Genomic DNA, 17,005 nt, shown 5'->3' with positions numbered 1-17,005 from the left:
CATGGTGAAACCCCGTCTCTACTAAAACTACAAAAAATTAGCTGGGCATGGTGGCGCGTGTCTGTAGTCCCAGCTACTCAGGAGGCTGAGGCAGGAGAATTGCCTGAACCCAAGAGGCGGAGGTTGCGGTGAGCCGAGATTGCGCCATTGCACTCCAGCCTGGGTAACAAGAGTGAAACTCCATCTCAAAAAAAAAAAAAAAAAAATTAGCTGGATGTGGTGGTGCGTGCCTGTAGTCCCAGCTACTCATGGGGATGAAGCAGGAGAATTGCTGGAACCCAGGAGGCGGAGGTTGCAGTGAGTTGAGATAGTGCCACTACACTTCAGCCTGGGCAACAGAGCAAGACTCTGTCTCAAAGAAAAATAAATAAAAATAACAAAATAATAACAAAAGAGGGCCGGGCGTGGTGGCTCCTGCCTATAATCCCAGCACATTGGGAGGCCAAGGTGGGCGGATCACTTGAGGTCAGGAGTTCGAGACTAGCCTGGCCAACACGGTGAAACCCCATCTTTTAAAAAAAAAAAAAAGAAAAGAAATGGTAAAAAAAAAAAAGAAAACGAAAGCAAAGTCGAGACACTCAGAGTTAGCGGAGCTCCTGGCAGCCTGATCAGCTCTGCCCTGCCTGGGGTTTGTTTTCCAGAAGGCGTCGCCTCCACTCAGGACTTTTCTGGAGAATACAAGTCATAAAGATGTCCCCACCCTTGTCCCAGCAGTTCCACTTCCGGTAATTTATTCTAAGGAAACTCCAGGACAGGAGGGCAAAGGTGAGTTCAGGGATGTTTTTTGGAACGTTGACTAACAGTGAGCTGGATGGGTCTGAGGTTGTTCACTCTGGGAGAGCTGTCTTCAGTCACAGAGAAAGGCTGCAAGGCCAATTTACTCAGACAAATGAAAATGGCAAGTCACAAAGTCAGTATGTTGTGACTCCATTTTTGTCTAAGAAAAAGAAATATGTTGGCCAGGTGAAGTGGCTTATTCCTGTAATGACAGCACTTTGGGAGGCTAAGGTAGGCAGATTCCTTGAGCCAGGAGTTTGAGACCAACCTGGGCAAGAGAGCAAGACCCCATCTCTACAAAAGACAGAAAAATTATCGAGGTATATTGGTGTGTGCCTGTAGTCCCAGCTATTTGGGAGGCTGAGGTGGGAGAATTGATTGAGCCCAGGAGTCCAGGAGATCAAGGCTGCAGTGAGCTATGATGGCACCACTGCACTCCAGCCTGAGCAACAGAGCAAGACCCTGTCAAAAAAAAAAAAAAGAGAAAAGAAAGAAAGAAAAAGAATTATGTGAGGTTATACTGCAAAATACGAACACTGGCTATTTCTTATGGGCCACCACAGTGACGTCTGAAAGTGTTATTAGGCCAGGCGCGGTGATTCAGGCCTGTAATCCCAGCAATTTGGGCAGATCACTTGAGGCCAGGAGTTTGAGAACAGCCTGGCCAACATGGGGAAACCCCATCTCTACTAAAAATACATTTAAAAATTAGCTTGGTGTGGTGGTGCATACCTGTAATCCCAGCTACTTGGGAGGCTGAACCACAAGAATTGCTTGAACCCTGGAGGCAAAGTTTGCAGTGAGCCAAGATCATGCCACTGCACTCCAGCCTGGGTGACAGAGTAAGACCCTGTGATATGGTTTGGCTGTGTCCCCACCCAAATCTCATCTTGAATTGTAGCTCTTATAATTCCCATGTGTCATGGGAGGGACTCAGTGGGAGATAATTGAATCATGGGGGAGGGTTTTTCCTGTGCTGTTCTCATGATAGTCTCACGGGATAGGAGGGTTTTATGAAGGGACATGCTCTCTTGCCTGCCACCACGTAAGACGTGACTTTGCTCCTCCTTCCCTTTCCACCACGATTGTGAGGCCTCCCCAACCATGTGGAACTCTGAGTCCATTAAACCTCTTTTTGTTATAAATTACCCAGTCTAGGGTACTTCTTTATTAGCAGTGTGAAGTCAGACTAGTACAACCTGTCTCAAAAAAAAAAAAATTCCATTTAGTGTTAATTTTTTTCCCCTTAACACTGAGGGTTGTTGTGTTTTTCAACAACACATGTATGTTGCTTGTCAAATTGAAAAACAATGAAATGTAAAACTAGTTGCCATGATGACAGCTGCTTTTTTTCTTTAGCAAAGGTCTGCTCCAGATGCCCAGCAGTGTTGCTCTGGGACCTGGCTTTCCTGGGTGCCTTTCCTGGGTCCTGGGCTCTTGTCACTCTCTCTCCTCCCTCCAGCTTCGTCCTGGGCAGGTTCCCAGTAGCACATTCCCAGGTGGGCCAGGGGGCCTTCCGGGCTCCCTCCCAGAGACGTTTCTCTCATTAAGACACAGGTGCAGGCTGGGCGTGGTGGCTCACACCTGTAATCCAAACACTTTGGAGGCCAAGGCAGGCAGATCACTTGAGGTCGTGAGTTCAAGACCAGTGTGACCAACATGGTGAAACCCCTCCTTAAAAAAAGAAAAAAAAAAAAAAAAGATACAGGGGCAGTTTGCCTCCTCTCCCTTCTAGCTCCTGTTTTCACTATTTTCAAATCTGCCATTTCCCCTCTGAACAGGGTACAGCCTCAAACAGGTGGATTTTACAATGAAGTGGGAGGATTTTGCCCACAGGAAGACCTCAGAGGTGGCTGCTTGTCCAGATGGTCTGACCTGCTGCAGAGGCCTTCCTCAGCCCCAGGGAATCCTGGAAGGTCTCAGGCATCAGGGTGTCCACACTCAATCCTGGACAGGAGTGAGCCTCCATTTCGGGGAAATGCGCTGAGTGGGGGCCACACTTGTGCCCTGGAGGAAGGGCCTCTGTGTTACTCAGATCTCGAGTTGCTATGAAGGAACACCTGAGGCTGGGTAACGTGTAAAGAAAATAGGTTAACAATATGGTTTGGCTCTGTGTCCCCACCCAAATCTCACCTCAAATTGTAATCCCCATGTGTTGGGGGCAGGACCTGGTGGGAGGTGATTAGATCTTGGAGATGGTTTCCCCCATACCGTTCTCCTGATAGTGACAGAGTTCTCATGAGATCTGAGGGGTTTGTTTGTTTGTTTGTTTTTAGACGGAGTCTGGCTCTGTCATCCAGGCTAGAGTGCAGTGGCACAATCTCTGCTCACTGCAACCTCCACCTCCTGGGTTCAAATGATTCTCCTGCCTCAGCCTTCTGATTAGCTGGGATTATAGGTGCCACCACGCCCAGCTAATTTTTGTATTTTTAGTAGAGATGGGGTTTCATTCACCCTGTTGGCCAGACTGGTCTCAAACTCCTGACCTCAGGTGATCTGCCTGCCTCAGCCTCCCAAAGTGCTGGGATTACAGGCATGAGCCACTTCACCCGGCCAAGATCTGATGGTTTCATAAGTGTTTGGTAAGTTCCTCCTTCGTGCACTTCTCTCTCTCACCTGCCGCCATGTAAGATGTGTCTGTTTCCCTCCCTCTGGCCCTTGCCATGACTGTAAGTTTCCTGAGGCCTTCCCAGCCATGTGGAACTGTGTCAATTCAACCTCTTTTTCCTACAAATGATACAGTCGTGGGTAGTATCTTTATAGCAGTGTGAAAACAGACTAATACATTTTATGTGGCTCACGGTTCTGCAGGCTGTACAGGAAACCAGGCAGCAGCATCTACTTCGAGGAGAAAGGCCTCAGGCTGCTTCCTCTCAAGGCAGAGGTAAAGGGGGAGCTGCATCGCAAGATGAGAGCAGGAGTAAGTGGTGGTGGGGGGGCGAGGGCGGGAATCCCAGATCTCACATGAACTGAATGAGAACTCACTTATCACCAAGGGGGTTGCACTGGGCAATTTATGAGGAATCGGCTCCCATGATCCAACACCTCCCAGCAGGCCCCACCTCCAGCACTGGGATCAGATTTCATCCTGAGATCTGTACGGGACACATATGCAAACCACATCCGCCTCTCTCCTGGGCTCCTGACGACGTGTGGCCATGGCAGGGCAGGCCCAGCACTGGCCAGATACAATGATCTTTATGATCTTTCAAGAGAAGCTGGAAGTCCATGTTTAAAATGTGTGTGTGTGTGTGTGTGTGTGTGTGTGTGTGTGTGTGTGTATCTGACTCCCTGGTTCAAGCGATTCTCTTGCCTCAGCCTCCCGAGTAGCTGGGACTACAGGCACGCGCCACCACACCCAGCTAATTTTTGTATTTTTAGTAGAGATGAGGTTTCACCATGTTGGCCAGGATGGTCTCTATCTCTTGACCTTGTGATCTACCCGCCTCAGCCTCCCAAAGTGCTGGGATTCCAAACATGAGCCACTGCGCCCAGCCAAAAATATATTTTTTAAGTCCTTTAATTTTTAAATATTGGTAACTGATTTAGTTTTGTTTGTTTGTTTTATTTTGCCTTTTTTGAGATGGAGTATTGCTCTGTCACCCAGGCTGGAATGCAGTGGTGTGATCTCAGCTCACTGCAACCTCCGCCTCCCTGGTTCAAGCAATTCTCCTGCCTCAGCCTCCCGAGTAGCTAGGACTACAGGCACGACCACCACAGCTGGCTAGTTGTTTTTTTTCTGAGACAGAGTAGTGTCACACTATTGCCCAGGTTGGAGTGCAGTGGTGTGATCTTGGCTCACTGCAAGCTCTGCCTCCTGGGTTCCAGTGATTCTCCTGCCTCAGCCTCCCAAGTAGCTGGGATGACAGGTGCCCGTCACCTTACCCGGCTAATTTTTGTATTTTTGGTAGAGACAGGGTTTCACCGTGTTGGCAAGGCTCATCTCAAACTGTTAACATCAAATGATCCTCCCACCTTGGCCTCCCAAAGTGTTGGAATTACAGGTGTGAGCCACCACTCCCAGCCACATGAATTTCATCTCAATTGAAACACCACAGTTACTAGGGGACAGGGGTTACCTGAGGCACTTTGATCACCATGAGGACTTGAGTGTATCCTTCGTGTGGTCTGGAGCCTGGCTGGTTGTTTGTGGAGGAGGGGCATGATCCAACTGGTCCAGCCACTGTGTCAGGTAGGAGCAGAAAGACCGGCTGTGAGGTGGCTGTTGTAGGCAAGTAGGACTGACTCTGGTGTGGCCGGGGGCCAGACAGCCCAGGGGAGGGACAGGCTTCGGCTCTGGGTTTGCTTCAAAGACAGAGCCAAAAGCTGGGCGCAGCGGCTCATGCCTGTAATCCCAGCACTTTGGGAGGCCAAGGCGGGTGGATCCCCTGAGGTCAGGAGTTCAAGACCAGCTGGACCAACGTGGTGAAACCCTGTCCCTACTGAAAATAAAAACACTTAACTGGGCGTGGTGTTGTGTGCCTGTAATCCCAGCTACTTGGGAGGCTGAGACAGGAGAATTGCTTGAACCTGGGAGGCAGAGGTTGCAGGGAGCTGAGATCATACCACTGCACTCCAGCCTGGGCAACAGTAAGAGACTCTGTCAAAACAAACAAACAAATAAAAAAACAGACAGAGCCAAAGTGATGCTCATGGGCGTGGGCTGGAAAGAGGGGTCAGGGAGAGCTCCAGAGTCTTTGGCAGGAGGAAGAAATGGGCGTCTTTGACTGTTGTGAGGAAGACCTGAGAAGGAGCAGGATTGGGGAGGGATCAGGAATTCTGATTTGGAGATGTTAAATTAGAGACGGCCAGGTGTGGTAGTTCAGACCTATAATCCCAGCACTTTGGGAGGCTGAGGCAGGAGGATCACTTGAGGCCAGGAGTTCAAGACCAGCCTGGACAACATGGTGAAACTCCGCTTCTATAAAAAATGCAAAAATTAGCTGGGTGGGTTGGTGCATGCCTGTAATCTAGCTACTCAGGAGGCTAAGATGGGAGGATCACTTAAACCTGGGAGGTGGAGGCTGCAGTAAGCCAAGATGGCACCACTGCACTCCAGCCTGGGTGATAAAGCCAGATTCTGTCTCAAAAAAAAATAAAAGGAGACGCCCAGGTGAGGTGGCTCATGCCTGTCACCCCAGCACTTTGGGAGGCCAAGATAGAAGGAAGGATCACTTGAGCTGAGGAGTTTGAGAACAGACTGAGCAACATGGCAAGACCCTGTCCCTACAAAACGTTCAAAAAATAAAATTAGCTGGGCATGGTGGCGGGTACCTGTAGTCTCAGCTACTTGAGGTGCTGAGGCAAGAGAATCACTTGCGACCAGGAGTTCGAGGCTACCCAGGAGTTCATGAGCTGTGATTGCGCCACTGCACTCCAGCCTGGGTGACAAAGAAAGACTCTGTCTCAAAAATAAGTAAGTAAATAAATACATACATACATATATAAATGAAACACTGTGAAGGGCCCAGCATGAATGTCTGCAATCTGTACTGAGTTCAAACTCTCTGTCAATACTGGGAATGTCTGTGCATGGATTTTTGAATTCGGGGTATTAGGAAATCTGGCTGAAATCTGTTGCAACCATCTGGCAAGTTCCTTTCACCACTCCCCACAGACTCACGCCCTGAAACCACACCAGGATGGGGGGGCCGCCCTCCCTCGCCGCAGGGAACAACCACCCACCAAAAACCATTTCCTCTGCGGATGCTTCCCACCCAAAGGAGGAACCAGAGGCAGGCAGGACAGGGAAGTGGCTGGCAGAGAAGCCGAATCCTTTCCTTAAGGGAAAGGGATTTACAGGAGGTGGAGGTTGCAGTGAGCCGAGATGGTGCCATTACACTCCAGCCTGGGCAACAAGAGTGAAACTGTCTCAAAAAAAAAAAAAAAAAAAAAAAGGGAGAGATGATTTCCTGAGCCTCTAGGAGGTCGGCTGGGAGGTCGGCCGGGTAATTTCCTTCACCCAACTCTCTCTCTGGCCCTTGCAGCCACCCTCATCCAGATGGCATGAAGCCCCTGGGCTCGGATTTCTGTCTCCCAGGAGCTGGTTTCTGTTTACAGCTGAAAGGCACAGCCTGCTGCCAAAATTGAGGTGTGAGCTCACCATGAAAAAAGCACTGAGCTCCCCTGGGAGCTTTGCAAGACGGGCCATTGCTGCCCTCAATTCTGTAGCAGAGATGGTGGCCTTGAAGACAGAGAGGCTGCCTATGGGGTCACCCCATCCAGTCTCACTCCAGCCAGGCTATCGGCCTGTCACTGCCTCTGTTTCCCTTGCTGTAAAATATCAGTGGCTGTGCTGCCTGCTCCATCCTGCTCTGCAGTGCTAGGAAGATGGGAAGAGCCATAGGGACAGACACTCTGAAGTCCAGCCTGTTGCCCAGGGTCCTCTTCTGAAATGAGGATCAGCCAGGCCGAGGAAAACGGACCCAAGTTGTGCTTTGGGAGACACAGAAGCCCCCAGACTCTCCTACCTGCTTGTTCCTGTTCCTGCTTTAACCCACTCCACAGACCAGGGCCTTCCAGGGGGCCATACTGGCCCCAGGGTGGAGTCCAGCCTTCTTGGGGGTACAATCCTAGCACTGGAATGCCCGTCTTCTCTAGTGAGAGACCCAGGCGGTGGGCTCTGGCAGAGCCATCTGCCAAAATGTTTCCCCCAAACAGATGTGCCTGTTTAAAAAGCAGATAAAATTCAGGGTTTTAGCAGCAATGTAAGGGCCATCCAAGTTAATGCTCAGTTGAAAAAAAAAAAAAGTGGCCAGGTGCAGAGGCTCACACCTGTAATCCCAGAACTTTGGTAGGCTGAGGCAGGTGGATCATGAGGTCAGGAGTTCGAGACCAGCCTGACCAACATAGTGAAACCCCATCTCTGCTAAAAATACAAAAAATAAATTAGCCAGGCATGGTGGTACACGCCTGTAATTCCCACTACTCCAGAGGCTAAGGCAGGAGAATCACATGAACCCGAGAGGTGGTGGTTGTAGTCAGTGGAGATTGCACCACAGCACTCCAGCCTGGGTGACAGAGGAAGACTCTGTCCCAAAAAAAAAAAAAAAAAAAAAAAAAAAAAAGGCAGTTAGCCAGGCATGGTAGTGGGTGCCGGGGGAGACTAAGGCAGAGGATTGCTTGAGCCCAAGAGTTCAAGACCAGCCTGAACAACATAGTGGGACCCCATCTCTACAAAAAAGATTAAAAAATTAGCCAGATGTGGTGGTGTGTGCCTGTAGTCTCAGCTAATCAGGAGGCTAATGTGGGAGGATGGATGGAAGATGTGAGGGCGAGGCTACAGTGAGCTATGATGCCACTACATGATTACTCCAGCCTGGGTGACAGCAAGACCATGTCTCCAACAACAACAATAACAAAAAGCAAAAAACAGGAGTTCGAGTCCAGCCTGGCTATCATAGTGAAACCCCATCTTTACTAAAAATACAAAATTAGCCGGGCATGGTGGCAGATGTCTGTAATCACATCTACTAGGGCAACTGAGGCACAAGAATCACTTGAACCCAGGAGGTGGAGGTTGCAGTGAGCCGAGATTTTGTCATTGCACTCCAGCCTGGGCGAAAAGAGTGAAACTCCATCTTAAAATAATAATAATAATAATAATAATAATAATAAGGCTTTAATGGCTGGGTGCGGTGGCTCATGCCTGTTATCCCAGCACGGTGGGAGGACTGCTTGAGGTCAGGAGTTCGAGACCAGCCTGGGCGACATAGTGAGACCCACCCCCATGTCTACAAAAAAATACAAAAATATGCAAAAATAAAAAATTATTCAGGCACCCCTGTAGTCCCAGTTTAGGAGACTAAGGTGGGAGGATCTGGGCTGGGGAGGTTGAGGGCGCAGTGAGCTATGACTGCGCCACTGCACTCCAGCCTGGGCAACGGGAGTGAGACCCTGTCTCAAAAAAACAAAAACAAGAGCCAAGAAGGTGAACATGAGTTTACGTCAATTACACTTCATTTTAAAAATGCAAAGAACAAATCAGTATTTACAAGAGACGGTGCCGTCCCCAGCACTAAGGGAACCTGCGAATTCCACGTGCGAAGAGTCGAGTTTCCATCAGCCCGGGCCCTGACGGAGACCGTGCGTGCAGACCGCGTACATTCCCCAGAGGGGCCGCGGGAAGACCCCTGCTTTGGGGCGCCTGCCCACGCCCAGCGCTGTGGGGGAATTGGGGTGGGGGCGGCGTCCAGCACCGGGAGACCAAGGAGACATTGGGGTGGACCTGGCCTAGGTGAGCCCCGTGGGAACCCGGGGCTGGCTCCCAGAGCTGCAGCGGCCCCTCCCCCAGATGCGGACGCCCTCCTGGAGATGCAGACCCCTCCCCCAGATGCACACACCCTCCCGGAGAGGCAGACCCCTCCCCCTAGATCCAAACATCCCAGATCCAAAAGTCCCTGAGATGCAGACCCCTCCCCCAGGTGCAGACCCCTCCCCAGATGCAGACGTCTTCATTCAGATACACAAACCCTCCCGGAGATCAGACCCCTTCCCCAGGTGCACTCCCCTCCACCGGGTGCAGACTCCTCGCCCACATGCAGGTCTCTTCCCCAAATGCAGATCCCTTCTTCCAGATGCAGACCCCCTCGTCCACGTGCAGACCCCTCCCCCAGATGCAGCCTCTCCCCCGAAATAGACCCGTCCTGCAGATGCAGACGGCCCCGCCCCTCCTGCCCCTCCCCGGGAAGCATCCACGCCCCTCCCCCTCCCTATCTCCTCCCTCCCCTTTCACCGCCTGGAGCCCGCCTCGCTCCTCCGCCCGCGGCCCGTAGCCGCCTCGTCATTGGCCAGAACGCTTCAGGTGGCGCGCTCAGGATTGGTGGAGGCCCGCTTGCTCCCGCCCTCGGTCAGGGGTGCGGCCCACGATTGGCTGGCGCGGGTAGAGCGTCTTCTTGGGCCTGGGAGGCGCAGACGAGGCCTGAGGCAGCGGCGCGAGACAGGTGAGCTTCGGGCGGGCAGGGCCGAGGGGACGCCGGGCGAGGGCAGGGGGAACGCCGGGCGGGAGCCGGGCTGCGGGAACGCAGGGCGGGAGCTGAGGTGCTGGGAGGACGCAGGGTCGCGGCCGGGGCGTCCTCAGTGCAGGCTGTGCCGGGGCCTCCTGGGCCAACGGCCGCCGCCCCCGCCCGTCCGGCGCCCCGCGGCTACTTGGGCCTCGACCCCTGCCCGCGCAGGTGAAGACGCCCGGGGACCCTGGCGGTCGTGGTGCAGGAGTCCTGCTTCTCCCCGGGGTCTTGCCGGCCGAGCCGGGACGCGAGGTCTGGGGCCGAGCGGGGAGAGGCGCGGGAGGCCGCGGCGGGCGGCCCGGGCTGGGCGTGGAGGGGCGTCCTCCTCGCGTTCTCAGGCCTCGGTCAGGGCTGCCCGCGTGGACCTGGCTGTGGGGGCCTCAGTCCCTGGAAGTAGCGGCGGGGTCGGAGGTGCGGTGGTGGGAAGATGGTGTTTTTTTTTTTTTTAAAGGTGGGGTCTCGCTGTGTTGCCGAGGCTGGTCTCCACCTCTTGAGCGCGAACAGTCCTCCCGCTTCGGTCTCCCGACGCGCTGGGATCACGGGCGCGAGCAACCGCGCCCGGCTGATAACTCGTGTATTTTGGAGTATTGGGGTCTCTGTGCTGCCCAGGCCGAACTCCTGGGCTCAAGCGCTCCTCCCCCGCCGGCCTCCGCCCCCACCTGTTTTGAGGCGCGCGGGCTGTCCGCGCCCTGTTGGGCCTGCAAAGTGCCCAGAGCGGTGTCTGAGAGCGCAAAATAAACAGTGGCGGGAACACCTTGCCACTGTCACTGTCACGGGGAGGATTTCTCCCGGCTCCCTAGGGCTCCCCAGGGCAGGTGGGCGGTGAGGTCTGAGGTCTCTGCTCTCCCTTTGCAGCTTGTGGTTGGTGTGCCTGGCTGATTCCAGGTGGGAAACTGCTCATAATTACGTCTTCTAAGCTTCAGTAATAGTATTGCCCATGAAGTGCTTGAGGCTCTAATTGCTAATCCTCTGTTTGAGGGCCTTTGTAGTCCGTCTGTTTTTACTCCCACATCTCCACTGTGCAGAAATATCATGTGTTTTGGTTTATTCTCATCTTTTCTTGGACACTTGATAGTTACTTGAAACCTTTAGTTTTCTGAAATTATTTGTCTAACAATTTCCTCTTTCCTTACTCTCTTTTTCTGAGTTTTGGAAATACTACTGTTCGGACTGGAGGGCTTGGGCTGGCTTTATAATTTTCTCGTCTTTCTCTCTCCCATTTTCTGTGTTCTACTTTCTAGATTTCCTCTTACATTTTATTCCAGTGTATCTATTTAGCATTTTAGTTTGGCCATCATATTTTAAATTTCCCAGAGCTGTTTTTTTCTCCTATAACATTTGTGATATGTTCTTCATAAAAGCACTATCCTCACATTCATCTGCTTTTCTTTTTTGATTGTGCTAAAATGCACTAACATAAAACATCATCACCACCTGGTTACAGAATTTTTTCATCATCCCAAATAGAAACCCTATACTGATGAAGCAGTCACTGCCCATTCTTCCCTGTCCCCAGGCCCTGGCAACCACTAATCTGCTTTCTGTTTGTACGAATTGGCCTGTCCTGGACATTTCATGTAAATGGAGTCATACAGTATGCAGCTCCTGTGTCTGACTCCTTTCACTGAAGATGATGTCTTCAGAGTTCACCCATGTTGTAGACTGTATCAGTGTTCCGTTCCTTTTTATGACTGAATAATTTTCCATTGTGTAGATATACCACATTATGTTGATCCATTCATCTGCTGATGGATGCTAGGGTTGTTTCCACCTGTCTGCTATTGTGAGTAACGCAGCCACTATGAACATTTGTGTGTGTGTTTTTATTTGAGCACCTGTTTTCAATTCTTTGGTTGTAGATAACCAAGGAGTGGAGTTGCCAGGTCATATGATAACTCTATGTTTAGCTTTTTGAGAAACTGCCAGACTTTTTCACAGTGGCTGCATCATTTTACATTCCCATCAGCAACGTATGACAGCTTCACTTTATCCACATTCCCCCCAACACTCATTTTCCTTTTTTAAAAAAGTATGAGTATCCTACTGGGTGTGAAGTGGCATCTCATTTGGCTGTGATTTGCATGTCCCTGATGACCATTGAAGTTGACAGTTGTGTCATGTACATGTTGGCCATTGTGTGTTTTTGGAGAAATTTTCATTCAGATCCTTCCCATTTTTAAATTGGGTTGCTTCTCTCTCTCTCTCTCTTTTTTTTTTTTAAGTTGTCAGAATTCTTTGTTCTGCATACTGGACCCTTATCAGACATATGATTAGTAAATACTTTGTCCCATTCTTTGGATTGTCTCTTCAATCTCTCGTTACTGTCCTTTGGTGCCCAGATTGATTAACTCTAATTTTTCTATGTTTTCTTTTGTTGCTCATGTTTTTGATTTCATACCTAAGAACTCTGCAAAATCCAGGGTTAGAAGGATTTGTCCCTGTGTTTTCTTTTAAGAGTTTATCATTTTAGCTCTTGTATTTAGGTTTTTGATCCATATGAGTTCATTCTTGTTTATGATGTGTGTGTGGTGGGGGTCTAACTTCTTTCTTTTGCATGTGGATATTCAGTTGTTCAAGCGTCATTTGTTGACTAGATTTTTTTCTCTATTGAGTGGTCTTGGCACCTTTGTCAAAATCAACTGACTACAGACATGTGGGTGTATTTCTGGACTCAGTTCTGTTCTGCAGGTCTGTATGTATGTCCTTATGCCAATGCCACACTATTTTATAGTAAGTTTTGAAGCTGGGAAGTTGGGGTCCTCCAACTTTGCTTTTGTTCTGGAAGATTTCTTTGCTATTTGGGACCCATTGCAGTTCTATGTGAATTTAAAGATCAATTTTTCCATATTTGCAAAAAAAGACCAATGAGATTTTGATAGAGATTGTATTGAATCTGTACATCACTTTGGGAGTGTTGCCATCCTAACAATATTAAGTCTTTCCATCCATGAACATGGAATGTCTTCCCATTTATGCAGATTATCGTTAATTCTTTCAAAAATGTTTTGTGATTTTCAGTGTACAATGTACAAGTGTACAGTGTACAAGGAAACAGTGCACTTCCTTGGTTAAATTTATTCCTAAGTTTTTAATTCTTTTTGATGCTATTGTAAAATGAATTGTTTTCACAATTTCACTTTCAGATTGTTCATTACTAGTGTAGAAATGCAGAGGACTTTTGTGTTGATCCTGTATTCTGAAACTTTGCTGAGTTGCTTATTCGTTCTTTTCTTTTCTTTCTTTTTTTTTTTTTTTTTGAGATGGAGTCTTGCTCTGTCACCCAGGCTGGAGTGCAGTGGCATGATCTCAGCTCGGTGCAACCTCCACCTCCCGGGCTCAAGCGATTTTCCTGCTTCAGCCCCCTGAGTAGCTGGGATTACAGGTGCCCACCACCATGCCTGGCTAATTTTTTTATTTTTAGTAGAGACAGGGTTTCACCGTCTTGGTCAGGCTGGTCTCGAACTGCTGACCTTGTAGGCCGCCTGCCTCAGCCTCCCAAAGTGCTGGGATTACAGGCGTGAACCACTGCGCCTGGCTGAGTTTGCTTATTAGTTCTAACAGCAGTTTTTTGTTGTTGTTGATTCATTAGGATTTTCTATACATGAGACCGTGTCATCTTCGAATAAAGATAGTTTTAAGTCTTCCTTTCCAATTAGTATGCCTCCCTCCCCCCACTCCCCTTTCTTCACTAATTGCTCTGGAGAGAACTTCCAGCACAGTGTTAAAGACCAGTGGTGAAAGTCATCACCCTAGTCTTGTTCCTAATCTTAGGTGAAAAATTTGTATATGACATTCACTGTGAGTTTTTCATAAATGCCCTTTATCATGTGAGGAAGTTCCTGTCCATTCCTGGTTTGTTGAGTGTTTTTTTTTTTTTTTTTTTTTTTTGAGACGGAGCTTCACTCATGTTACCCAGGCTGGAGTGCAATGGCGCAATCTCGGCTCACCGCAACCTCCGCCTCCTGGGTTCAGGCAATTCTCCTGCCTCAGCCTCCTGAGTAGCTGGGATTACAGGCACGCACCACCATGCCCAGCTAATTTTTTGTATTTTTAATAGAGACGGGGTTTCACCTTGTTGACCAGGATGGTCTCGATCTCTTGACCTCGTGATCCACCCGCCTCAGCCTCCCAAAGTGCTGGGATTACAGGCTTGAGCCACCGCGCCCGGCCTTGTTGAGTGTTTTTATTATGAAAAGGTGTTAGAGTTTGTGAGGTGCTTTTTCTGCACCAGTTGAGGTGAACACCTGGCTTTGCCTAATTGTTTCTTAAACAGCTGGTAAGTATTCAGTTTCTCCTGTATTTTGGTTCCATCTTATAACCTCACTTCCACAATGTAAACTAGTGCCACTATTTTTGGAGCCCTTTGGGGGTTCCATGATGAAAGTTAGATTGTTCTTCAGTGTTCTGCATTGCATGCTTATGATTCAACTTTTTCTGGCCTAAGTCAGTTTATATTCACCTATCTAGCTCCCCAAAAGGTGTTGCTATTTTGTTTTCTCCCTTTCTTTTTGTTATCAATGAAATATGCCTTTAAAAAAATAGCCCTTTCTCGGCTGGGTGCGGTGGCTCACGCCTGTAATCCCAGCACTTTGGGAGGCCGAGGCGGGTGGATCACGAGATCAAGAGATCGATACCATCCTGGTCAACATGGTGAAACCCTGTCTCTACTAAAAAATACAAAAAATTAGCTGGGCATGGTGGCGCGTGTCTGTAGTCCCAGCTACTCAGGAGGTTGAGGCAGGAAAATTGTCTGAACCCAGGAGGCAGAGGTTGCAGTGAGCCGAGATTGCGCCATTGCACTCCAGCCTGGGTAACGAGAGCGAAACTCTGTCTCAAAAAAAAAAAAAAAAAAATAGCCCTTTCTCAAAGAGCTATATGGAAGAGAGTGAATGCTAAATCAGTGTCCAACACATTTTTTTTTTTTAATTGAGACAGAGTTTTGTTCTTGTTGCCCAGGCTGGAGTGCAGTGGCCCTATTTTGGCTCACTGCAACCTCTGCCTCCCTGGTTCAATCAGTTCTCCTGCCTCAGCCTCCTGAGTAGCTTGGATTACAGGCACCCGACACCACACCCAGCTAATTTTTGTGTTTTTACTAGAAATGGTATTTCACCACATTGGCCTGGCTGATCTCAAACTCCTGACCTCAGGTGATCTGCCCACTTCGGCCTCCCAGAGTGCTGGGATTACAGGCATGAGCCACCATGCCTGGCCTGGTGACCTATTTTGAAAAAATGCTGGTAGTTAATGGAGTGTGTTGTCAGCTCATAATTGTTCTGAATTTAGGATGGTTCTGAATTTAGGATGGTCGAATGTTCTAAACAGTCTGCTTTATAGTGTCTCCAGATTCTGAAAATCCAATTCAAAGTTGCTTACAGTGAATGCCAGGCAGTGTTTTTTTGTAGAAGTACTGATAGGATGAAATCATCCTTCAGCGTTCAACTCTTGCCCTTTGCTCAACGTTTCCAGGTGTGGCGAGAGTCCCAGAATTGCTCTCCTGGAGGCAGTTGAATTACATGTGATAAAGCCCACTGATGATTCAGGTTAAGTGGTCCTGAACACAGCAGGAGAGGGTGTTCCAACATCTGGGTTTGTGAGGCAGATTAGAAACAGGACTGTCTGGGTGGTAGGCACAGTGTCCTTGGGCTCGCCTTTCTCTGTGAATATTTGTGGGGTAGTTGTACTTGTGTTGCCTGCCGAGGGTTGAAGTGTTTAGTTGATTGAAAGCCTGCTCTCATTTTCTTCTTCCCCTTGCTGCCTAAATGTGGAGCTCGTTGCTATTTTGGACTGCTCACCCACTTGATTTATAGATAGAGGAGACCAGGCCTGCTGGATTGCATTTGAAGCAGTTTGCTTCCACTGGGATGAAATAAACTAGGAAGTAACAGATGAAAAATCCAGAACATGATGTTGCTTCTTATAATACATTGTTTATTATAATTGTATATTTTAATTGTTTCTATTAAGCATCTTTTATAATTCATTAGTCAGTTTTACAGTTTAAATTGTATCTGTAATTAAGCATGCTTGTTCTGTTGGTACTTTGGTTTTCATTTAGTTGCTTAGGGGCATACCATGAATGGCTGTAGGTTGTGAGTTTTAGTTTAGGTAGTAATATTTGTATGACAGATACTTTTGACATTTGTACAGAATTAAACTGCAGATCTCAGACAAGCAGTGTGAATGTCATCACATCCAGGTGCTGGGTTCTCTGGGTCCCAGTGGGAAGGGAGACATCCCCAGGGCATGTGCAGTTTGAACACAGAGCAGCCCTTTGGTGGCTTTGTTCTTAGTCATTCCCTTTATTTTGATTTTTAATATTATTGGAATATGTGAGCTGTATCTGCAATATGAAAAACAGATGACTTTATTATGTCTTTACTTGTTACAAACCTCTTCTGTACTAAAAAGTATTCACCATTAGCACAGTGAATAGTGTGCACTAGCAGGGTGATCTAGAGGTGGTATGGACATGTGTGCAGCACATGCGGGCCCTGAGACTGCTGTTCCTAGTTACTATTGGGAGTGGAGCAGCTGACACACCTGTTTCAGTTAGACAAGGAGACATGTGACGGTCCGAATGTACTGGGAGGAAGAACAAAGATGCCCAAGCACACGTGACCCTGTGGCCACGCACACATTCCCGTACACGACCCTGTGGCCACGCATGAATTCCTGTACAGGATTTTTCTAGGAGCGTAGTCAGGTAAGGAGTAGAGAGTGGTGGAGACTGGAGGATTGTCAGCTTAGTGGCAAAGTGAGCAAGGTGCGTGGTGTGGGGGTTGCCTGCCTTCTAGGCACATGTAGCATTCACTTGTTCTGCAAACATGGGTTAGAGCTGAAGGTGACTAAGACACAGTTCCTGCCCTCAGTTCAGGGCCACTTGGAAAGAAGGACTCATCAAGAAAGAATCATTATGATTTGTATTAGTGGTGATCACCAGTGAGCCCTAGAATTGGCAGTAACTGGGATGGGATGAGGCCCATGGGAGCTTCCTGGTGGTGGTATCTCTGCTGAATACTAAGTGTGAGGAGAAGTTAGCTGGCAGAGTTTGGGGTGTAACTAGACCAAGGAGATGGGGAATGGGGGTTAGGAAATAAGGAGGGCACCTCAGGAGGACCCTCATTGCAAGGAAAGAGCAGAGGAGCGGCATGGAAATGGGTGGGAAGGATAGGGTTTCCTGCAGCCATGGTGGATCCTAAGGCATGGATGGGAAGTGAGGGAGA

General features: G+C 48.9%; 1 protein-coding gene across 22 annotated transcripts in view; it reads left to right on the top strand.

Moving 5' to 3' along the window:
* The first annotated feature begins 9,613 nt into the window (after positions 1-9,613).
* Positions 9,614-17,005, top strand: part of SUN1 (Sad1 and UNC84 domain containing 1) — a 58,885-nt gene continuing 51,493 nt past the window's right edge. For 18 of the 22 annotated variants that reach the window (XM_032259904.1, XM_032259900.1, XM_032259899.1 and 15 more), the window contains exon 1: positions 9,636-9,719. The gene's annotated coding sequence lies outside the window, so the exon portion shown is untranslated. Of the gene's footprint in view, positions 9,720-17,005 lie in introns of all 22 variants that reach the window. The other 4 variants (XM_032259906.1, XM_032259903.1, XM_032259905.1 and 1 more) reach the window with 2 other exon arrangements.

This window comes from Sapajus apella, unplaced genomic scaffold (assembly GCF_009761245.1).
Source record: "Sapajus apella isolate SASKATOON/1434 unplaced genomic scaffold, GSC_monkey_1.0 scaffold112, whole genome shotgun sequence".
NCBI classification, from domain to species: Eukaryota; Metazoa; Chordata; class Mammalia; order Primates; family Cebidae; genus Sapajus; species Sapajus apella.
This window is presented reverse-complemented; position numbering and strand designations above follow the sequence as displayed.